The sequence below is a fragment of the Aedes aegypti genome, chromosome 2, assembly GCF_002204515.2.
Source record: "Aedes aegypti strain LVP_AGWG chromosome 2, AaegL5.0 Primary Assembly, whole genome shotgun sequence".
Classification (NCBI taxonomy): Eukaryota; Metazoa; Arthropoda; class Insecta; order Diptera; family Culicidae; genus Aedes; species Aedes aegypti.
In genome coordinates, this window is record NC_035108.1 from 171983939 (window position 1) to 172008631 (window position 24693).

General features: G+C 35.4%; 1 protein-coding gene across 4 annotated transcripts in view; it reads left to right on the top strand.

Annotated features, from left to right (window-relative positions):
* The first annotated feature begins 1671 nt into the window (after positions 1 to 1671).
* The window catches only part of LOC5565819 (clavesin-2), a 53250-nt gene continuing 30228 nt past the window's right edge, over positions 1672 to 24693 (top strand). The window contains exons 1-3 of one of the 4 annotated variants that reach the window (XM_021843151.1): positions 1672 to 1767; positions 1880 to 1940; positions 1998 to 2061. The gene's annotated coding sequence lies outside the window, so the exon portion shown is untranslated. Of the gene's footprint in view, positions 2062 to 24693 lie in introns of all 4 variants that reach the window. The other 3 variants (XM_021843149.1, XM_021843150.1, XM_021843152.1) reach the window with 3 other exon arrangements.

The window sequence follows — 24693 nt, forward strand, 5'->3', positions numbered from 1 at the left end:
GGCGTCCCGGGACCCGAAAATGGTCATTTGTAGGATTAATCAAAGGCAAAACTCATAGTTATCCAATTCAATAATTTCTCAAAAGGATTACACTTATGCAATTTTCTTAAAATTCCGTCATGTAGTGGCCACATTATAACCGATTCCGGAAATTATCTGTGACTTGAAATTTGCCTACCTCCAGGGGCACAAACGATGGAACCATTCTAAATGAATTGCTCATGCACAGTGCATAGGCTGGTTTTAGCGGGTCGTCGTTGGTGCGTCATCCCCGCATTCCCTGAGTTATCTTCTCAGGGGATCTGTTTGCAGATTTCCCCCTTGTAAAAAACAAACAAAAAAAAAAAAAAAAAAAGGGGGCACAAACGCACAATACCCTTTTCACCCGACCTGACCCAGTGATCCACCGGAATAACTCCGACCCCAGGAATATTTCCGCGATCCTCTGTCCACTTCTAGAAACTAGATATGTGTGCCAGTATACTGACAAAAAATCATTTGAATCCATTAAGAATTCACTGAGCGGTGAGGGTTTTAGAATTTTTGCTTTCACTCAGGCCTATACGTGTTAATTTTATTTTTCAGATTTCTGAACTAATTTCAAATGATTACTTATAATCCTCAAATAGATTTGCTTAGAAAATGCGTCCAATGCTATCTGTAACCACAAATAAAGGTGTGCGTGCATTGCACTCTGTAGCCAGAGTGAAGGGCGCACTTCACTCTGGCCTTTCCACAAGTGGAAAAAATATGCATAATTCTAACATTATTATATTGAGTATTAAGTTGAGTTCTGAGTATAATGGTTTTTAATTTCCAGTAGACTAAAATTTTCGCCCCCTTTCTAGAGTTTTCGCCCCCCAAAATTGTTAATAATTATCACCCCCTGGATCAGAAATTCACCCACTGCAGGAATCGCTGCTCTACAGTTATAAAACCAAACTGTATTCAAGGCATTTGTGGGGGTTAAAAGTAAAAGGTGTAAGTGACAAAAATCTGCTTATGAAAAACAAAGTTTGAAGCTCTTTCGGAAGTTTTTCATTCCATACAAATAGTGTGGGAACCAAAAACAGCACTCCTACGAATTAAATTATTTGTTTTCTGTTTGATGTAAATATCGCCTAACAATATCGTTAGAAAGCTTGAAAACAGTAAAAATTTTCAGTTTACTTAACTCAAAACCGACCAAAATGTCACTTACACCCCTTTGCGTTTGAGACCCTCATTTGGTTTCAATTAACGAACAGGATCGGTTCGTGAGTTTGTTTAACTTTATTGTGTATAATGAATTATTAACACGATTCACAACTACAAAACTATAGTAATATCGTCTCGCCACATGATATACGAATGCGAAAATAGCAACCTTGACAAAGAAAGCTCCCAGTTGAAAACGGCTGAAAGTGCTGTTAAAACACGAATCTGAGAAACAGGCTCTTATCTAAGAAGAAAATTTATGACGGATTAAAATGAACTTCGAAATGCTAGATATTGACTAAAATATAACGTTTAATCTTACTTCATAGAGATCAGCATCTGAAATTCCGCTACGTATCAAACTGCGGCAATCATTATATATGACGCACGTTTTCCAAACCAACCAACAACTAATAAGCAGTGTTTATTTGTGCTGCTGCTTTCTTGCTGTGATACAGAAGGAAGGGTTGCTCGTTGGCTCCTAATCAGTCTAGCAGTCAGTTCTGCTCCGCGTTCGGTCGCGTGTAGTTCGCTCTGGGTTACGATATCTTTGTCCGTTTCTATAATAGTGTAAGTCGATGTCGGGGGTGGTGAATCAATTCCTTTATGTTTAGCTAGCTCTTCATCTTGTAAGGAATCTATCGGCAAAGAACGCGAATCTGACCTATTTTGTGTGTTACAGTTCAGGCGAACTGTCAGAAATTCTGCTGGGTAGACAACGACGAGTGACTAACAGTAATTTAGTATACGCCGTTTATTCGTACTCTGAGAAAGTTTAATCAAAGGATTATCACCTCCAGATTCAGTCAACGTGTTTTAACAACTGTAAATTTGGATATTTTCAACCAAAACAAATTAAAGGAGGTAAGTTGCAAGATGAAAGCGTGGTACTCTTTCGGTAGTGTAGCACTTCATAGCGAGAGCTTGAACAAGTTTCAGTTTAAAAATTTGAACCAAAAGACTTGTGAACAGGCGGGAAACCCTGTTGCGCTGGTGCAGAACTTGTAGTTGCTGCTAGTTGTTGGTCATCAAACGCGCGCGAAGTTCTGTTGCAACTCGGTGCATTTTTTCGTAACGGTTATGCAATGTGGAGTGGATATGTTGTGCTGCATGTGGAAAATCCTAGAAGCCAACATTGAGCGCATGCCAACTTCAGCATATCTTCTAGCATTTGGCGCGCTGGCGTGCTAGGGTTGAAAAACTTGTTGGTTTTATTATAATATAAAGCAGATCGATTTGCTTTCGAAATCAGTAATTCCTAACTGGAAACGTTTTACCATTAGAACTCTGTCTCAATGTTCCTTCATATATGAGTCGCTCACAGGAAACGCAATATGATTGGAATCAACTTCCATGCATGTACCGCTGGTTACGTTGCATTACAACATGACAGCTTTGATGAACGACAACAATTACGATGTATCTAGAAAGTGTTTACAAATTCTTAGCAATATAGGCACACAACATTTCGAGAGTGTCATAATCTTACATGCACCTGTCGTTCCTCTCATACGAATTCATGAGCTGAATTAATTTATTATAGTTCTAATACTCTGTTTTATTATTCAAAATCCTAATTCTATATTCGTACACCTATCAAACTTTTAACATACAATATTAGAAACTAAAGTCCTCTATAGCATTGTTCAGATGGAATTTGAACCATTAATAAGATGACATAATTAAAACTTTGTTATTTTTTAAAAAATAACACCATTCAATGATTTTTGCTATAAAACCAAAGTCGAACATTTTGGTACATTTATGTTGATGCTTCTCCTGTACGAATGATATATGTGGGTACTTAAATAGTTTCAGTAGACATTTATTCAGTTTACATTTTTGTTATCTTTAAGTTTGGACAATTTTATTTTTGATCACTGTAAACAATTTTGTTTGTTTTTAACAATAACGAACTTAAAAAAAACTTGTCTGTAGAAAAACTTAAGCCATGGTGATAACAGTAACATATTTAGCCAGAATCATAATTTTGCAGATAGTTGAGGTTTACAGATTCAATGTGCCTTTATTATATGTCAAAGGTTATTAAAAATTAAATCCTGTGGTACAGTGTTGTGTTAAGAATAATAGTGGTAAAAGCCGATTTTCATATAAAATGCTTAACATGCTGTAACTTTGTTTCCCTATGAGCAATCGGTCCGTAATTTTGATAGAGAACGACAAATATGCTCAATTTTAATATCACAAAATTGTCAAACCTTAACCAGTGCTTAACCAGGTGTTTTTTAAAGTCCTTTTCTTAATATTTAAGCTTCCTTGCATGGTATTTCTAAATTCACCGCCAACCAACTGTTTTTTCTTGGCGTTACATCCCCACTGGGACAAAGTTTGCTTCTAAGCTTATTATACAATGAGCTCTTCCATAGTTATTAACTGAGAGCTTTCTTTGCCAAAGCTGCCAGTTGTACATTCCTACTATCTGACGTCACATGAAATTCACTAATGTATTGTTGTTACGTTATTTTGAACGCGTCCATAAATGACGTAGCCTTTTTTGCCCAATTGTAGATACCCACTCCCCCATCGTAGCCTATTTTCCATATCTAATACATGATTGGTCACGAAATCTTATACTCTTCCTTCCTCCCCATAAAATGTTACGTCAGTTATGAACGATTCCTAAAAGATAACCGTTTTTCTGAGTTTTTATGTGTGTTACTGTATTTTGGATTTGTCAAACAAGTGTTTTCAGAATTGGCAAATATGTGTTACCTAGTATTTCCCAAATACACCACAACAATATTAAAATATAAGTAAGAGTTAATGATTTGACTTTACTGACTAAATTTCCAATATTGCCGTTAGCAAACTGCTATTAATAATTTTAAAGCTATTTAATTGCAATATAATCTACCTCTGTTTTATAATTTTCAAAATAATACTTCCCAGTCGTTTTTTGACTAAATTACTTTATTTTTTCAGGGCAATCACAAAATGCTTCAAGTTTTTATAACTAAAACATTTTGTAAGGGTTTCCTTATGAGATCTATGTAAAAAATGGAGATTTTTTTTAATGAATTTCTGCCTATACTTGATTTTTTTTTAATCAGGATTTCAATAAAACAAAATAAGTGATCATTCTACTAGGTGAATAAGATAAAGACAATCAAGGGGACATCAAGTCTTGGGAATATCGAGTTAGGACCTGCAACTACCAACACTAAGAAAAAAATACCGTTCAATCATAGACGAAATGTATGATTGTCTAACGATCAACGCGTTAACTAAAAATCACGATACCTAGTGTACAACCCATTTGTTGCATACTTCAAGGCGTTTAGTGCGTACTTTCGGGCACGGTAGAAACAACAAGGTAGGCTATTCCCACGTGTAAACAACAGTTTTCAATCAAAACATGTGTCGTCAAGCATGTGGCTTATAGGATAGTAAAAGAGAGCAAGCCTTGCTTTCTTTTGCACTCGTTCGAGTTTGCGATAGGAATGACGTCACTGCCAAATGTCATTTTTCACTTCAAAAATTGAAAGATTGGATCGCGAACAAATGTTTGCAGGCATGTTTGATTCTCGGTTGAGATTTCTGATTGAAATTTCAACAATCGTATAAATTTAAAGGTTTTTCAGTTGAAAATTAGAGAAAATAGTAATTATTTCTACGCGTTTAGTGTAAAAATGAACTGGCAAATACAATTAAATGGATAAACATACAATTTTATGTTAGAGTGCATGCTCCGAACATGTGTATTGATTTTAACTTAAATTTCAATTATTGTATTTTTACATTTTTTCTAATTACATCTCATTAAAATTCAACAACTTTTTGCTGTGTACCTAAAGACTGGAACGCGCAAAAATTGGTCGACAAAAATTCTCGCGGAACATTACTAAAGGACCTATGTACAAATGAGAGATTCTCTCCTCTCTCGTTCTCTTTTGATTATAACAGTGGAATACTAAAGATTTTGGGAAGTTTTTCACTATAGATCGAAAGTCAATTTCCTTGACTAGCGTTTCATACAAAAAAAAGCAACAAAAGAGATTAATGTGACTCAGTTATTAATGAAAGAGAAAGTAAACAAAGAGAGCCTCTCAATGTTAGATAGGTCCTTTAGTAATGTTACGCGAGAATTGTATCTTTCAGTCAAATCTCATAACAGGAAAACCTACTTATTTTGTTTTGATAGCTTAGTTCAGAAATTTAAAGGAAAGAAAGGTTCGTTTTTTATTTTCGTTTGCCAAATCCGAACTGTCGTGCTTTCTGGTTAAGGTGAAACATCTCGGAGTCCAAAAATGTCCTGCACAATGGCCGACTTGCCCCCCTACTCACGTTTTCAAAGGCACAAAACTGGAGAAATAGTTGGCAAACGTTTCTGATCTTCTTATTTTAAGCTTTCTGCTAGTGCACAAAGCCAGAATAAAAAGTACACTGTTGTGGGATGCTTTCTCCGCGAGATTTGTGCCTTTGAAGTTTTAGTGCAATCTTAGAAGTTGATTCCAAACTGTTTCACCTTAACCACTTCCATAAAATTTTGCACAGTGGTCTCATCGACCTTATTTGCCGTTGAACGCCAGTTTGATTCAAACTGGTGCTCGTTTTCCATGGATTTATTTGTTTTTTTTTTTTTTTTTTTTTTTTAATTATATCTGACTAATGGCCAATGCCGTTCGATAGGGCGAAGTTCTGGGCTATTGGGAGGGTTGCGATCTTTGGATACCAAAACTACGTTGTTTGCTTAGTACCACTCGATTGCCTTTTCCCCCCCCAAGATCGTTAAGTCTAGCCAGAATAGAACAGGTCTATTATGTTGCCACCTTTCAGCCACCTTTCCTTTTTCTAATGCGATATAAGACTCCTGTCCTGGAAGCTGCTTTAGTTTCGCGCGAGTAAAATTTTGACACACTGCTCCTCTTACTTAGACATCATTTTGAATACTGGAGAGCAAAGGGTGAAAACTTATCATAGCAACAATTGTATATAGGGGAACATGGTCCAAGACGCACTAATGGGGTAAAATGACTCACCTCCATTAAATCTTTCCCAGAACGTTTCAATTTGTATTCTTTGCCAAACGATGTTAAAATATGTTTACCCAAGAGTTGCCGTCGCAACTCTTGAACATAAACTCATAGATTTTTCCATAATTTTCCGATGAAATTCAATATTTTTCCCTTTTCTGCCTAAACATTAAGGTTTTCCGATGATTGCATTAACCCGTATAGGCCTAAGTGAAAAGAAAAATACTGAAACCCTCACCGCTCAGCGAATTCTTAACGAATTCAAATGATTTTTTGTCAGTTCACTGGCCCACATTTCTAGTTTCTAGAAGTAGCTAAAGGAACTCGGAAATATTCCTGTAGCCGGAGTTATTCCGGTGGGTCACTGGATCAAGTCGGGTAAAATAGGGCTATTTTTTTGGACATGCCAAGTTACCTTTATTTATTTGCAATGAGAATCATTTTAATTTGCATAAATCATTCAGATCGGATATTCAACATTATAAATGAAAATCTTTGCACCGTTTAAAACATACCGGATGTGGCCATTCGGACGTAATGCCCTGAAGAACCGGCTAGAGGTTTGTTGGATACTAAACCGTTTTAATTCTCGAAAAGTAGAAATCAAACATAAGTGTGCACTAAAACGCGTTCCTAAAGCTTGGCACAGATGTTCAGGTACAAATTGGCCACTTGATCGTAAGTTTGAGGCGTCCCGAGACCCGAAAATGGCCATTTGTAGGATTAAATTAATGCAAAACTCATAGTTATCTAATTCAATCGTTTTTCAGAAGGTATACACTGATGCAATTTGCTTAAAATTCCGTCATGTTGTGGCCACATTATAGCCGATTCTGGAAATTATCTGTGACTTGAAATTTGCCTACCTCCAGGGGCACAAACGCTCAGTACCATTGTCACCCGACTTGACCCAGTGATCCACCGGATTAACTCCGGCCACAGGAATATTTCCTTGTTTCTCTGTCCACTTTTAGAAACTAGATATGTGTGCAAGTATACTGACAAAAAAGCATTTGAATCCATTAAGAATTCGCTGAGCGGTGAGGGTTTTAGAATTTTTGCTTTCACTCAGGCTTATACGGGTTAAGGAATAAGCGTTTCCATACCACAGATCAAACTCATGGAGAAACATGGTTGATAACTACTAGTTCTCCATACTAAATGGCATTCTACCTACGCTGACCCGACGTTTTGGCCGAGATTTCGATGATCCTCATGCTATTTTAACAATCTACACCAACCTAGTTAGGACTAAGCTTGATTTTGCGAGCGTTGTGTGGCGTCCCCAATATGATATACATGTGCAGAGACTTGAGGCAATCCAGAGAAAGTTCGTGAAATTTGCGCTGAGAAACCTAGGATGGACTAGAGAGCAAATGCCTGATTACGATGAACTTTCCCGCCTTGTAGATATCGACAGCATAAGCAACAGACATCAGATCGCAGACGTTGTATTTTTCTGCAATATTTTGAGTGGACCCATAAGGAGTACACTTTTGTACGATCGGCTTTGTTTTAACACCAGTCCAGTTTCACTTCGCCGCAGAAGGGCATGAGCCTACAGCTAGATTTATGAATGACTTCAACAGACTACAGGATGTAATATCTATTAATATGACAAGTGATGAAATTCGTAGTAGATTAAGGATATTTTTAAGAAACTAATTTGTTTGTTAATTTTAAGTAAGGGTAACGGGCTTATATCCTATAGTCCAAATACAAATACAAATTCTACCCCATCCATTTTGCCATTTTGAACCACCCCCATTTTTCAACCAAATTTTCTACACGATTTAAGCCCGTTAAAAAACTCAAATTTGGGAAATGATTTCATGATAGTAGCTAGCAAATATTGTAAAGTTACTGTTAGGACTTCGAATGGCGTTAAAATGTGGATCTCATTAGGAGAAAACGGCACAAATCTTTAAAGTGGCATTTTGGACCATTTGACCCTACACTCAACTATCAAATGCAGCATTTCCGGTTTTGTTTAATGCATTTTCATGTTTTTGCATCAATTCGAAGTTGACCAATTTTTGCGCGTTCCAGTCTTTATTTATGCAGAATTCAAGAACAAATGATTTACAATTTATTCTACTTACAAGCGTGTTAATTCTCCGACTGTTCTGCATCAGTAATGCTTTGGTTTAATGACCAGATCAATATTGCTCGACTGACCAACTTTCCCCTTGAATAAACTAGCCCTCATTGAACCACATCAAAATCGAGCACCTTGGATTGTTATCGAGGGTTTAATTACATGTTGAGCACAAAAAGAACAATGAGAAGTACCGTGAACTAGTACACAAGGTCAATGAATATGCCGTTTTTACAATTGGACTTTCTAGAATTGATAATTATTTCAAAATATCCGGAGATTGAGAATTTGTTAAGTATATGATTTCAAATTACAGCTTTGAACTATGCTACTAGTGAAGTTTAGCTTCTATTTCGATCTGTTTTAAAAAGAACAAAATCCAGTTGAATAGAACTGATAAATCGATATCCTATGCAAATTAATGCAAGAAATAGAACCACTCAAGTTTTCTAGATCAAAGAATTAGAGGCGACTTTGCGATGGTCTTGCGTTCTAGTCGTGTATTCGACTCAGTAATAAACTATCGTATTTTATGCAAATGAATATTTGTTATATTCCTAACGAAGATGGAAGATCAATGAACAGAAGAGAAGGCACAACGCCTTCATCACTAGATTGCAAATGTGAGAAAGCTGAAAAAGCGATTCTGCGAGAAATGTTACATGCATCTTTATATAGGTACATCCGGTTATATTCGATGGAAAAAATCCAAGTTTTTCGCGAAAAAACTGGTTTATAAAATATGAACACAAAGTTTAGTGATAAGAAGAGGAGACAAAATGAGTCCCCGTAGAAGCTATAGAAGTGTATCGTTTATTTGACACGAGTTTATAGTCCGACAGCCAATTTCAGTCTGTCTCAGCATTTATTTCTCAGTTACATTACACGTGATCAATTGCGGTAAAAAGTTTCATTGATTAATTTATTTATTTTCATATTTTTATGAACACCTAATTGCAGTGCCCGTTTTATTTTGGCACGCCTAATTTCTTCGGTTTTGACACGGTTCGATCTTGGCAACACATTTTTAATGTTCCAAAGTTTTTCTTGTATCGATTCTATAGATTAGTTGAATCAATTATCAATAGCTGAATGTAATTAAAATATCTTTAGAGACTACGGAAATATTTATACAAAAAAAAAAATCACGGGTCAGTAGCCTATCCCGTTAAGGCGCAAGAAAAAATGGCACAAAAGTCAGAATTGAAAAAGCAGTTTTCTCCTTTTAAAACAATAAATCGAAGAAAATAAAAACACACAGGTCTTTTATTTGCCAAATAAACTTAATTCGCGATTACTTCTTACTTACAACATAAAAAAAAAACATTAATGAACGATTGGCGAAGCAAATATTCAGTTAATGAGTAACCGAAGCTGAGAAGCTGGCTTTGTCTCAATGGGGGTGTAATTCCAGACAGAAGAAAAAGTAAATTCATGAGTTCTAACCATGAAAAGAAATAGTTATCGATCTTAGCTGTGCATTTCTCGGTTAAAGGTCGTTTGATGACATCTCAGTAAAAGTGAGGTTTAATGTCAGCTGCACCCAAAGGTGCTGCTTTTTTTGCTTAAATATCACATAAAATTAATTTGCTGATCGCTCGGCTGTGCGGATCTCGGTAAAAGAATGAAAATTAGTGGAACTCAACTGAGTGTGTCCTTCAATGTACGAATAAGTGTCCTATGGCTTATTAAATCCACAATATCACATGTCCTATGTGTTGTAGTTTTGTCCATTACAACATATAATCTCCCATATCTTTTTTTTATCAACTTCCATTTCAAATTTAGACTACCATCGAGCTTGAGGAAAAAAAACTGCCTTTTACCATGATTACATATGAAAATAATATACTTCAAGGAACAAAAATTTGAAATAAAAAAAAAATGTTCGGGATCCCTCGGTGGATTTTTTTGAGAAACACGTCAAATGAAAGCTAAAAACCTATATTTTTGAATGGTGAAAGATTTAGCGGTGCCTATTTTTTTGTGATAATATTTTTCTACCAGACACGCCGTGTGAGAATTCGGATTCCACATCTTGTACTCACTGTAATAAACAGAAATTTTCTATCTCTTCGTGATTTTTAATTCGGGCACAGCCACACTGTTGCTTCATATTCCGGACACTTTGGTTCGAATTCCGTTTCCAAAAACTCGTAAGAAAGCTGTTCTTCAAAGTTAAATATTGTTTTTCGTCTAACAAAAATCCTTATTTCTGTGAACAAATTATAAGATGGTATCCTTTCCTATTCTACTGAAAGTAGAGCTTTGAAACCATCAACAATATTCCAATCTATGGACGACTTGGAAAAGTTTGGTCGGTAAAAAGGGAGTCAAAGTAGAAAAAATTGAATATTTTAACATTTACGAAAGAAGCAACAACATTTACAAATTTCAGTTCCTTTCGTTCGCTCTAGGCATGCCTTTTTGTATGAACATACACCTCTAGTTGAAAAAAGTCTATTTTACCTAATATAATTTTCCAAAATACGCCTGTGGCTAATGAAAGAAGCTTCGTTTTCTTCAAGATATTTTATTCTATATAAAAATTAGCACAGATTCTACTTTTCAGATATGAATGGATAACACAGTTCATATAAAATTTAAACATTCTGATAACGATTTAAGTCTCCATCCATTGTGGTTTTCTTGAAAGTCCCAAAACTGTACCTTCACTTATAGTTTTATTTATATGCACATACATTAGAGTGACAGCTTTAAATCACTCTTCGTCTATTTCATTCCTTATAAACGTTTTCAAGTTTTTCAACGATGAAAATGATCTTTCGGCATTTGTATGGTCGAATGAAAATCAGCATTTAAGATTTTGAAGCATTCCTAGCTTGTAGACAAATATATCGACATTGATTTTTCATTAGAACTTATCTACATTCAGCGATTTCTCCTCATTCTTGCTCTCTTTGTATTATTTCAGAAAACTGATTCACTTTTCATAGCATGTTTTCGTGCTGGAGGATAAGGAGTTTCCTAAATCTTACTGCATGGACAAGAAGTTTTGCATTTTTTTTATTTGGCGAAGTTATAATCGAAAGAGAAGATTGATGTAGAGAAATCGCACATGTCAGTTAAGCCCTTTGGAAGTAACAGTATCGATTTGTGATTTCTCGTCTTACAAACCGAATCGCCATCCCCTTTGAGGTTTTCTACAACTAGGATTTTTCCGTAATCATTGAACACAAAAGAAATGCTTCTCCAATAATTCACGTGCTGTGAAGGTCGTAAAATTTGCCCAAATGCTGCATCAACTATAAAATTGTCGAAGCTTCGGAATCAACTGTTGAGAATTCCAATACATCTATTAGTATGTTTGAAAAACATCTCGTCAAAAGCCTGCACTATATTTATCAGTAAAAGTGAGAAAATCAGTTTTTTTTGAAACTCTTTTTTTTTGTCTATTAATAAGAAAGTCACAACTTAGATAAATATTCATTGGCGTAGGAACAGGGGGGGCCAGGGGGGCCTGGCCCCCTCCAGAACCATCCAGGCCCCCCCCCCCCCCCAGAATTTTTGATGATAATAAAAAAAAACAATTAAATATGAAGCAAAATTTACTGAATCAATGTACATGACTCTTGTTATGGACGAACAATTCTTCAGTAGTTACGTTATTTTATGTTTTACAACACCATAGTGAGAAAACCTTGCTTGTTTTATACAGCATTAGCGTGGCGGTTCTGAGTTCAGTGAATCGCGCGACAACCGAAAGCTTAACCGTCCGGCTGTCGATCCATTGATTACTGTTAGAACTAGTTTCTTGTAGTATGCGATACGCGAAATTTTTCGACACTCCGTTGCGAAAAATACCGTGGTACAAGAAGGGGAAGTTTGATTCCGAAAATTGTTTTTTTTTTCTGAATAATCCAAATGATGCTGTTTTAGCATAGAGCAGCATTCTGATTTCTAATGTTTTTGGAGGATACCCTTCTCGAAGTGTGTGGTGATGCTGATGATTCCCATTATGAGAATTCACTAAAGAAATCCATTCATTGACTTTTGTATAATGTCCGAGAAAAATAGTTGAAAAAATAGACAAAATTACTAAAGGAATTTCTCAGGCAATACCAAGCGGGAATTTTTGTCGAAAACTAAAACTTTCAAATAAAAACATTCAAGGAACTTCGGCATAGCAAAGTTTTTTTTTTCAGATGAGTAACAGAGATATAACCTGGTATAAAAAATGTAACAAAATCGAGGAATATTTAAGGGCGGCTTCAGAGCTTTTATAAAACTTTTCGAAATTAGTCGAACAATATTGTGGGACTTGTTCACACTTTCAAAGCGAATTCCTCCTGGTGGACATTCATTCCTTTTATGTCTACTTTTTATTAGCAAATTGATTCCGAGAGAAAATATTCCCGGATTTACCTGAAAAATGTTACTTAATCTTTCAAAAGATCAGTTTCCTTCGCAATGCCTTCAATAATCATTGACTCTGTCAAATCTAATTTTGAGATTATCGCTGGAAGTTCAATTAAAAATTCTTCTGTGAATTTATTTAAATAGTTTTCCCAAAAATGTTATAATAAATTCTTCCTCGAGGTTCAGCAAAAGTCCTTAAGAAATATTTCCAAATACTTCAGAAATCGCGTAATTCTTCTGTTCTTTTTAGAAATTTTGCTTCAAATGCCCGGATTATTCAAGAATTGGAAAGAAAATTGTTTTTGAAATGCCTTCAAATTTTCAGAGGAAATTTGTTGAAAAACTTCCAGGAAAAGTTTTGATTCCGGAACTAGCATAACAGTAAAGGAATCTCTAGAGAAACATGTAGCAAAATAACTGAGGTGGGGAAAAGATTTATTAAGATATTATTGAAGAAATTTGTATTGATCTTCCTTAAAACACTTTTTCAGAAATAATTTAACCATATTCTTAGTTTGAATTTTTTAGCGTTACGAGAGCGACATTCAGAATTGTAGAAAACCAGAAGTCAAGGAAGGATAGATTTCAAGGATAATTTCTATTTCGAGAAAAAAATGCAGATTTCTTATATGTATAGTGTCTGATTCCTGAAAATCCAGCAGGAATTCCTCAACAAATTTTGAGAGTAATGCAAAAGTTTTCATTAGGTTTTAAATTTATTTAAATCTTAAAATTTTGCGTTAAATATCTACAGTACTACAACTTAATTGATAATAGAGCCTTCAAAAAAGTTTGTTTAGAATTTCTAGAGGTAGGAAAAAAATAGGTTCTACATCAGTATGTGCAGCATAGTATCATGAAACTTCGGATTTTAGTTACAAATACTTTCAGTAAAAATTCCATTCATTTTCTATTATAAAAGAAGTAGAAAAAGAACTATAATTTAAAAAAAAAAACCTCTGATCGCGCAGCGATTTGGACCCTAATTACGTTGTGTGATAATTGGTAAAAAATAATTAAAACACGACCGACTTTCTAGCTGTCCTGCCATGGCGGAGGCACAAGAACTTATAGTAATATCTATTGAATAAAATACGATCTATTTCTTATACACATATGTGGTGGTAAAATGGTAGGGTAAATGTACATATATTGAACGTTTTGCACAAACAACCTCCTACAAGGACCACTTAAGCTTTTCTGTGAGGTACATTGTCAACAAGTTTCAGAAATTCAGGGGTTTAATTCTTGAATTTTACGACAGGAGTTAAGTTATCATCATATTTAAGCAGCAATTATTCAAAAAATCGCCAATGAAGTTCTTTCAAACTCTTCTTTAGTGATTCGTAGAGGAATTTGTAAAGCAATCCCTAAAAAATATTGAGATAAGCCTGGAGTAAAAAATCCTGAGATTACCAAATTCGCAAAAAAAAGAAGTTTTTTCTAAAACCTGAAATAATATATAATGGAATCCCTGGAGATTTTTTTGAGAAGTTCAAGAATAAACTGCACAATCTTCGTAAATTTAATGAAAGGTTTCTTCCTAAAAGAATCGTTAGTGCGGTTTGAAAAAAAAAATCTCTGCGAAATGCTCAGATGAATCATTGGTAAAATTTTCGGAAGAATCTTAGGGAAACAATAATATACCTTTAAGAAAGCCCTGACAAAATGACTAGGAAATTCTTTGAGTATTTTTGCGGAAGGGTTTTTGAAAAAACAGTTGAACGTATTCCACTAGGCAATTTATAGGAATGTTAGAATTCTTTAAAAATTTCTTAGTAAGGCATTTTTAAAAAAATAAAAATAAATTGTTATCGAGATTGTTTTGAAGGAATGCGAGATGTTGCTGATTGATTTAAGATAAATCTAAGAAACAATTATCTGTGAAAAATACACATAGATTAATAGAGAAATTCATGAATAACATTTGCCCAATTGAATTCATTTTAATTGGTAGGTGTTCAGACAGACCGGACTAGATGATATTTTGTCGAGCTAAAGATACGTTAAGAACTCTGACAATTCAGAATTTTTCGATACTGTTTTGATACAGATGTATCCTCGAATAGATAAGTTGCATTATTACAGCAAATAATGCAAATATGTTAATATTTCGAGTGCCTGGGGCTGGGGTACGTTTTCCTGAAACAATTAAAATACACTTGGTTCAGTCTGTCTGGACACCGACCAATTGGTCATGAAATTCTGGTGGAATATTACGAGAAATCTTTAAAGTAATACCTAGAAGAGTCATTAAATGTTTTGAGAAAGTTATCCAGTTTTTGCTGCGTTTCTCTAAAACAATCCTGTAGACAAACATTAGAAAGAACTTCAAAAGCAAAGTTGGAAAAACTGTTGGCGAATTATCTGAAGAATTCGTGAAATGAATCCTTGTTTAGTGATTTTGAGGTTATTTTTGGTGACATTCTTACATTATTTTGTACTTTTTTTTTGGAGAAATTCTTAAAAATTTCTGAAAGTCCTAAACAAATTGTCAATGAACACATGAGGATACTTTGACAATTGGAATGATTTTCCGTGGGAATCCTAGGACGAACTCAGCGAAAACTGGCAAAAAAGTTCTTAGTGAAAGCACTGAAAATTACGAACATAATTCATGGACAAATTCCCGTAGGAACTCTCAGAGGAATTTCTTCAAAGCGCATAGTTGAACACCTGAAAAGAACAAGGAAGAAACACAAAGGACATTCCTTGACTGGATTGCAAAAAAATGAATCTTTTTCGTTGCGAAATTTAAAATTTATAAATATCACTGATGTGCCGCGAAATGAAACAAAATAACAAATAAATTGAATCAAGACAAATCTGTAAAAACAACGAAATTTGTAAAAATCGTGACTATTGCGACCGACATTACTTCTGTAAAATAAGTATTTACTAGGCCCCCCCTAGGCCCCCTCCACGAAAAAATCCTAGCTAGGCCAATGTAAATATTACTGTGAATACAAGCTACTGTTGCAGTGCTTGTAGGTTGTAGTATATAAATATTTCTGCTCTGAGGGGGAGGGGGATTTGACCTCCAAAACTCCCCCTTGGTTATGCCAGTGAAAGAGGGTGATGTTCAATTTCATACATCTGACTGGTGAATGCGCTTGTTGGTGACAATAAGTCTTAAATTGACTTGATCTACACTCGACCTTTGCGAAATGTAGCTACCTCCTCTCACAATGGACCAATCCTGATGTTAAATGTTAGGACAATGATTTATTCATTAGTTCCACTCAGGATACCAAAGTGGACTACTGATACTGGCATAGACTAAGACCAATAGACAAACTGATTGACGCCCACATTTCGCTGGGTATCTTTTAAACAGCTTAATCCGAGCACACAACGCCGTCTTTTAACATTTTAAAATAATTGAACAAGTATTCAAAAATCTCTGTGATACGAGCTTGAGGAGCTCTGGAATATGAGCTTGAGGACTTCATTAATTAAACTAATTGCTGATTGAATCAAGCCTATGAATATGTTGGCAGCAAGAGAAATGGATCGAGAATAAGTGCGGTGTCCAGTGTAAAGAATATGAATAATAACCGTGAAAGGTCACGACAACCAGAAGCTTGTATATAATAGTGTTGATGATTTCAGAACAATTCGGTACGAAATTTCTGTTCGGGATGAACCACTGCGACCAGTTATCTTTGATCTTTTGTGGTATACCCATTTCCTTTGTTTACTGCATGTCATTCTACTCCATTACTATTGAGAAATAATGAAGTAGTCGTTTTTTATACAAATATCATTCCTTACCATTTTGCATAGCGCCTCTTTAGAAAATATACCGCTATTTATATCTTTTGGAGAAAACAGTTTGTCACCATTAAACTCTCAAAAGCGCGCCCCTTAATCAGGTTCGGCCACTAAGCTGGTTGAATGATACTGATTCTGACCATGCATCGGTACTCTATTGTATCAAATTATTGCTCTTACTTATAAGGTTCAAAGTCGTTTTTTGAAACTGTGAATAGGTTTCATCGCATGATACATTTAGATTCCTTGAAACAAAAAGCTTATTTTAGATGTTAAGAGGTCTACTACTCCAGTGATTCGGAATCGTTTCCCTCCTAGATATCGAGAGATAAAATCTTGAACTCGGCTAGAAATTGTCTCATGAGTTGAAACCAACCTCAGATGCCGATTGAGCCATTTTCCACTTCGACCTCCTCATCATCTAGGACAAATAGGTGGGTCTTAGTGGCTGGTTACTCTCTTAAACTCTTCCGACCGTAACTTATAAGTATTCACAAGATCAGATACAACAAGAGTACAATATGGTAGATCTTTTCTCGTAACGCACCTCGAAAAGGTGATCTACCCGCGTTACGGAGGGAATTTTTCATAGTATCGAAGTATTTTTTAATTTGCTGTGCCTATAACATTCCAATCGATTAAAATGTTATCAATAAATAAAAAAAATAGCATAAACAAGGTGTCCACTTGATTTGATTCTGTTTGACTGAACACTTGATACCAAAATTTCCAAAGACAACACATAACTCGAAAGAACCGTCATTCAAAAAAAGGCCACAAAGAAGAAAATATGAAGAAAACACTCTATTTTTATAAATCGTGAGAAATATGATCAACTCATTTTCTATGAATTAATCAAGGAATATCTTGCAGAAATGTTTACGACAATTCAGACAAGAACTTTTACATAGTGTGCTTCGGGAGTTCTGTAGAGATTGTTCAACAGATCGTCAATAGATTCTTCCAGAAATGCCTTGAAAAATCAAGAGCATTATCGACCATCGCCAGCAGCATTACGCTCATGCAGTGTATAACAAGCGGGCTTTGTTTAAGATGTGTACACAATGCTACGGGTCTTTGGTTAATCCATGAAATGTTCCAACGATTCATTAGGAACCTCTAGATGATGAGTTCTCCGTACACGTTCCAGTAATATGTCAAGAAATACTTCCTGGAATGTTAATGACAATTTATCCAAGAACATCTACATCTGGCTGTAGAACTTCTGTAGGCATGATGTCACTTCGTGTTGAATCAAGGGTATGATCAAACATGCGATAAAAATAGGAAGCATACATATTCAGAACAATATCATATTACATAGTTGGTCTTACAAAGCTATCGAAATATTGTCGTTTTCTATGAGAAGAGTCATCAGGATTCCTAAGCTCCCACAGGTGATAAACTTTAAATGTTATTCCATAAACACTGCTCATTTGCATAAATTCAGTATGAATTCATCTTTCCCGAACATTTTTCTTGATTCTTGATTAAAAATACTGATTATTGGCAGTTACAACTGGATCACCCATAATATGAACCAGGAACTGATTGTTTGTCAGACTTATTTATCACTTTCAAAGAAAGTAGATTTCTGCCATTCAAAACGCATTTGATTTGACATGTTTAGACAATTGCACTATGCATAAAACACGAACAACATCAAGAGTTGTAAATTTGACTTTAAAACAAATGCAAAACTTGATCTAGAGTAAAAACAGTTTATGTTTCAACTACTGCACTGCAATATCATCGAAAAAAAAAAATCAGACAGTTACTGATCTTATGTCTTATGGAAATTAAATATGCTTGAAAACAATGACAATTATCATGGTTTGAGTGGTCAAAGCGGGACGGAGATGACCCAGCCATAGGGCTGAAAATCTCCTTAATAAAGAAAATAATAGTAATGGTCAAAGCGGGGTTTCTAAAAAATTTGAACTATCTGAAAAGCGCCTCCACGAATTTTTATTGATCCATTCCTAATTCCTTTCCCTCTGCTATTTATTGCAATGAGATGCACACATTGTTAACTTTCGCCAAATACTGCAGTACAATTGCATTGAATTGAACATCTTTTGATTTTGCACAATGACCCATAATATGTCACAATTTGATCCATAATATGAAAATTGTTCCATGATAGTGTTTTCAGAAACTGATAGAGTTTTTGATTGTTAGGTATGCAATTTTGAATTGATATTACCTAAACACCAAATAGTTTACTAATCGAAGTTCCACTTTGAAACGGTAGGATTCGTGCTTCTATATTAAAAAGTTATGTTTAACATAGTTTTATTGAGTTTAATAGGTTGGATTAGATAATAATTGATCTATAGCTGTGGGGTCATGGTATATGTAGCATTCAAAATAAACAACCTGTCACGAGTGATCTGACAAGTCTAATAAATTTATCAAATAAATCCTTGTATTTACAGATTTTACATAGGTTTTACTGTTAGAAATTATGTGTGATCATTCTAATATAGCAATATTGGTTGTGGAATACCTACGATAAAGTCATGGCACTTCAAGTAGCCCAGAATCGTGCGGTTCAACTGCAAACTGCGTTGCGTAGACTGTTATATTATAATTTAAATAAATTAAAGTAAAATGTCTTTATTAAACTACAATTTTTACATCAAATTTTATGCTGCTATCACGTACATAGACCGCCTGTATCCTTCTCGCGTCTATACTCTGAGATTATTAGCCCTTTCCTGTGACAAACACACTATTATACCTACCTACTTAATTTTGTTAACAGTAGGTAAAACCAAACGGCCTCGTTCTTGTTTTCCTTTAGCATGTACGTGTTTTTTCCTACGAATTCTTTTGTCATGCCTCAAATTTAAAATTTAAATCATGGCAGACGCGATTGATAAAACACTCCAAAAATGCTATATTTGGATGAATACCATATAATCCCATTAAAATCATCAAATGTGTCTTGTCCCTAGTGTTTATTCCTAATTACCATGAATATTACAGTGGTTAAAATCCCAGCAAAATATATACAAAATCTGTTAAAAAATTCAATTTTTTTTCGTTTGATAACTGCATTCTGAACAGAAATATTTAGGATCGAGTGTGTCAGCTTTCCCCTTTATATCGAAAATATGTAAATTAGTGTGTCGGGTTCCGCTGTTTCACACGTCTAAAACCAAAAATCTGTCTCTTTTCGGCTTATGCCTACGTATCAATTTGCGTCAAAACCAAAAAAAAAGCAAAATGCAGAAATCTGGTTTTTGGACCGATTTGCGACTGGGGTTCAACATTTCTGAAAAATGGCAATGTCATGGCCATATCGCCGGCTATAAGAGTTCAATATGTATTTCATTTTACCATCTTTTTCCAACCGTGTTTCAATATGAGGTAGGATGGCATCATATGCCGCAACCGATGGAGAATAAAGCCCATAGTATGAGATTAGTGACGATACTGTTCGAATTTGTGGTTTGCTTTCAGTCTCTTTGGCGTGGCGTTGACGTTAACCTGTTTTCGAAATTCAGACTTTTATCTAGTATAGTTTATATACTTATGATTATGTTGCTTAACCAATAAAGCTATGTTTGAATTGATAGTTATAATAATTAATATAATTATCGTAAAACGGGGTAACACTGATCAGCGGAGTAACATTGATCGGAGAGTCATCCTAGTAAGATATTCGATGGGGATGAACCAGCCTCGGGCTGTAGTTCCCCATAATAAAAAGTCAATAAAAATATCTGAAGCAACATTTAACGATTAATAGGAGCAACTCTCGCTGAAACCAGGCCACCGTCGGCACACATCGTAAGAATTCCAATTTAATGTCACTGATCGCTACTATATGCTAAAATTAAAGAGTGGTCGTTTCGGTTTTCTCAAATTGATGGTTCTTCGTTCGACAGCTAACTAAACAGTTTGCAAAAAAAGCCTATTGTTTGATATATCTAAGGTACATGACACTAAAAACGGCCTTACAGTTGAGGTCGAAATACGCGTATCTGTCAGAAGATACAAACTCTAGTGGAATGAAATGGTATAGTACTAAATGCGGTTTTTATCTATGAGCGATTCTCACTGAAACCAGGCCGCCATCGGCATACATGGTAAGAATTCCAATTTTTTATCACTTATAGCTAGTATTTGCTAAAACTAATGGGAGTCTTTTCGGTTTAGTCAAATTGGTGGACCCCTCGTACGCCAGATAGCTGAAGAGTTTGCGAAAAATCCATTTTTTTCTGTTAAATCTTAGCTATTTAATTTCGTGTATTCGTGTAAAATGTGTCATATTACTCTTGGAACAAATAGCACATCTAGTGACATCGTATAGAGGAAGGGCTACATCCTTCATTAAAAGTTGAAAAATTTTGCCATTTTCAAAAGAATAAAAAAAAACTGATAATTTTGACCCTGGATTGCGTATCGGAAATTTGCTGCTTGAATAACATAATAGAAAAAAAAATATTATTTTTTTGTTGATTGGAGACTCAAAAATTTGGTGATATCAGTTATTCAGTTTAGTTAGTTTAACTTTCAGTTCAGTTATTGTTTTATTTTATAAGCAAACTAGCTGCATATTTTGAAGAGCTGCATATTTTGAAATCGCAAGATCCAAAAAGGAACCACACTGATACTCAAAGCGCAAAAGCCATTTAGCTTCATAGGCACAAGTCAGTCAGTCCCCACGCACGATGTTAGACGCTGGGAAGATTGCATAGTGGATTCTTTTTGAAGATAGGTATAGTTACCCACCATGAACTGGTCGAACTCTGCGGGTCATTGTCATTGCTTTCGTGGTGTCAACGATTGTTCGGGTTGGATAAATATCATGTGAAGGAATTTAGGCATTGTCAAAACCGGACAAGCATTTTTCGATTGCTCATTATGGGCTGGATGATGACAATCGTGAATGAGATAAACTAATCGCACAACAATGATCCTTTGAATCGGTTGTATGACATTCTTTTACGTAACTATATTTCCCATGAATGAATAGACCCATCCCAGCTTCAAACTGATGAAGTTTAAGGTTTCAATATGGTCGGCAAGGTTATGATTTTGTCATATTTTAGGATGTATGAATAAAGAGTAGTACAAAAACTACAAATTATAGTATAGAAGATGTTCGATATAACGTTTAACTCAAAAAGTGTCAATTGCCTAATTAAGCGTCTATCGATCGAAGATTTATCAGCTGATGTTAAATGTATGTAGAGCAAGTTGGAAAAATGTTCTAGTGGGACAAATCAAAATTAATGGTTAAACGTGATGGTAGCACGAGTCTAGCCAAGTAGTGGCTTTCACTCCAAAAAAATATAAGATTGATTACAATCTGGAATACTAATGGCTATTTGTTGGTTTTGACGCGGAGTTATTACTTCAGGTCAAGCTTTTATCGCATGGAAAAGAAAAAAAAATAAACTCAACATGCTTGAGAATGCTATTGTTTTTTCATATTTATTTTGCAACTCGTTTCGGAAATAGACTCATTTTAGAAGGATCGCCCGTAGTATGGGACGATAATCTTATTTTTTTTAATTTTTCTTTTAATCTTTGCAAAAGTCGTCCATTTTTTTTATATATATTTAGTTATTGCTCGAAATATTCTTTTTGAAATTGCTTCTGATGACATTTGATATTCATGAATAACTCCATAAACTTTTTCAAGGATGTTTCCAAAAATAATTTTCTCTGTTAATCCTCAACGAAATGCAACGCTATAATAATTAAAAAATGTTTAAGGATATTTCTGAGGGCTCCTCCAAGATACCTTTCATAGATTTTTCCATTTTTTTCATTTTTCCTTGGGATTTTTTTACAGAACTTTCACCAAATTCAATTCTTTATGATCAATCCGATCAAGGGTTCAATCATTAATTTCACTAGTAACGGCTCTAAGCATTGCCTTAGTCAGAGATTCCTCCAAAAATTGCTCCAGATATAATTCAAAGTGAATTGCCTTAAACAGTTTCTGGAGGTTATCTTAGAAATTTCTCTAGACAAACGATAAAATTTGATTTTCTACAGAAATTATATTAACATGTATCGTATAGATTCCATAGATTTATTCTTATTGTCTGATAATGTAATGATTCTCAAAATTTCTCCTAATATTCAAATAGTAATTCTTCCAAAGATGCAGAGATTTTTGTAGCACTTCTTTTTATGTTTACTTCAGTGTTTACCATCACTCATCCATAAATACCTCTAAGAACACCAAATTATGTAGATGAACTCAAAGAAAATTCCTCAACATATTGCTTTTTGCATTACTCAAGTTTCGGCCATAGAAAGTAGAAAACATCCTGCAGAAATCTTTCGATGAGTTCCCAAACCAATATCTGGAGCATTGCTAGAATGTATTCCTAACAAAACACTTGAAGAATTTTTGCAGCATTCTTGGGAAAACCTCTGGAGAAATTCTTTTAAATTATACTTAAAAAGTCTCCAAAAATAATTTCTGAGAGAATGCTCAAAGGATTTTTAGAGTTTTTCCCAGCGATAAAGGACTTCATGAGATTCATGGAAAATTGAGGTGAAGATAAATCGAAGCCAAACTTAAGATTTTCAAGAGCACAAATCTGGAGAACCGAACACCCGTTTGAGCTGAAAACTTAATCGATTGGTCACCACCAGCTAGTGACCAATCGATAAGGTTTTCAGCTAAAATGGGTGTTTGGTTCTCCAGATTTGTGCTCTTGAAAATTTGAGGTTTGGCTTCGATTCATCTTCACCTTAATGGCTTCGTTCCAGAAAAAATACCAAGAGTAATGTCTAAAGAAATATTGAAATATTGAAAATGAGATGAAATTCTAAAAAGTTCCTTGAATGATTCCTAAAAATACCTTGAATGTATCCCTGAATCAATCCTTAGATGAATTTCAAGTCTTAATCCTAAATCAATTCAACAGGAAATATTACAAGACATCTATCGAGAAATTGAATGCATTGAAAAAATACCAGAAATCCATTAAAAAAGGGAAATCGTTGGAAGTAGTTTACAGAGCAAAACAAATGAAATACTAAACTAATGAGCTCATGTACCTACCTTGATACAGCGTAGCGTCTCGCCATTGCCGGGCGTATTGTAGAGCTCCATCTTCGTCGGACTTGGGCGATACTTCTCCAGTTGCACCGAACGTTTAGGGTCGCCAGGTCCTATTCCACTGCGTACAGCCAGCGTATTCGTGGTCTTCCACGAAGTCACCGACCTCTACCCTGATGAATATTATTTTCGCAATTCTTTCTTCCGACATTCGCACTAAGTAACCATGCCCACTGAAGTCTGCCGTATTTCATGCGCTTGAAAACAGTCGCATCTTTATACACTCCATACAAATCGTGATTCATTTTTGAGTTTCCCACCGAGTACTGCGGACACACTTTACGCTCAAAAACACCGAAAGCTTTCCGGTCTGCCTCTTTCAACGCCGCTTTGTGCCCGTAGAGAGCCACCGGAAGAATCAATGTGTTGTACAGGGCGATTGTCAATGTTGACAATGTTGAACATTCATTTCGAAAAACGTTTCCTTGCTTCAATCCGTCTATCGTCACAAACGAGCTTGACATCTCGTCTGCGATCGGACCATCCAGCGTAGCACGTATCAGCCTAATTAGTTTCGCCGGAAAACCATATGCAGACATTATCTGCTAAAGCTCATTTCTCTTCACTGAGTCGTACGATGCCCCGAAATCAATAAACAGATGGTGAGTCTGCAAGTTATACTCACGGGATTTATCTAGGATCATTCGCAAGGTAAACATCGGTCCGTTGTCAAGCGACCCTGACGAAAACCAGCTTGGTATTCGCCGAGGAAGAACTCGTCGAGCGGTCTCATTCTTTTAAACAGAATGCACGATAGAATTCTCGCATACTCTGAGATAACGCCCTAAAAGCCATTGGTAGCCACGTGTGTAGCTCGTTGTTTCTGAGCAAAAGTAAGAATAAGCATTCAAACCAACATCACGGGCAAGTAGATAACGATCCTTTCTTCCCCATAGCGTTGTTAAATAGCTTGAAAATCTTTCCAAATGCTCAGAAACAACGAGCTACACACATGGTTACCAATGGCTTTTAGGGCGAGATCAGAAGTTATGCGAGAATTGTGTACGCCGTCTGTGCCATTTCGTGTATATTGGACGTATGAGGCCAAACAGCCGGTGGGCATTTCTTTGTCCTCCCATACCTTCAGAAGTATTCGGTGGATCGACTGGTAAAGCTGCTCACTTCTGTGCTTGAGAAGCTTGACCGGGATCTCG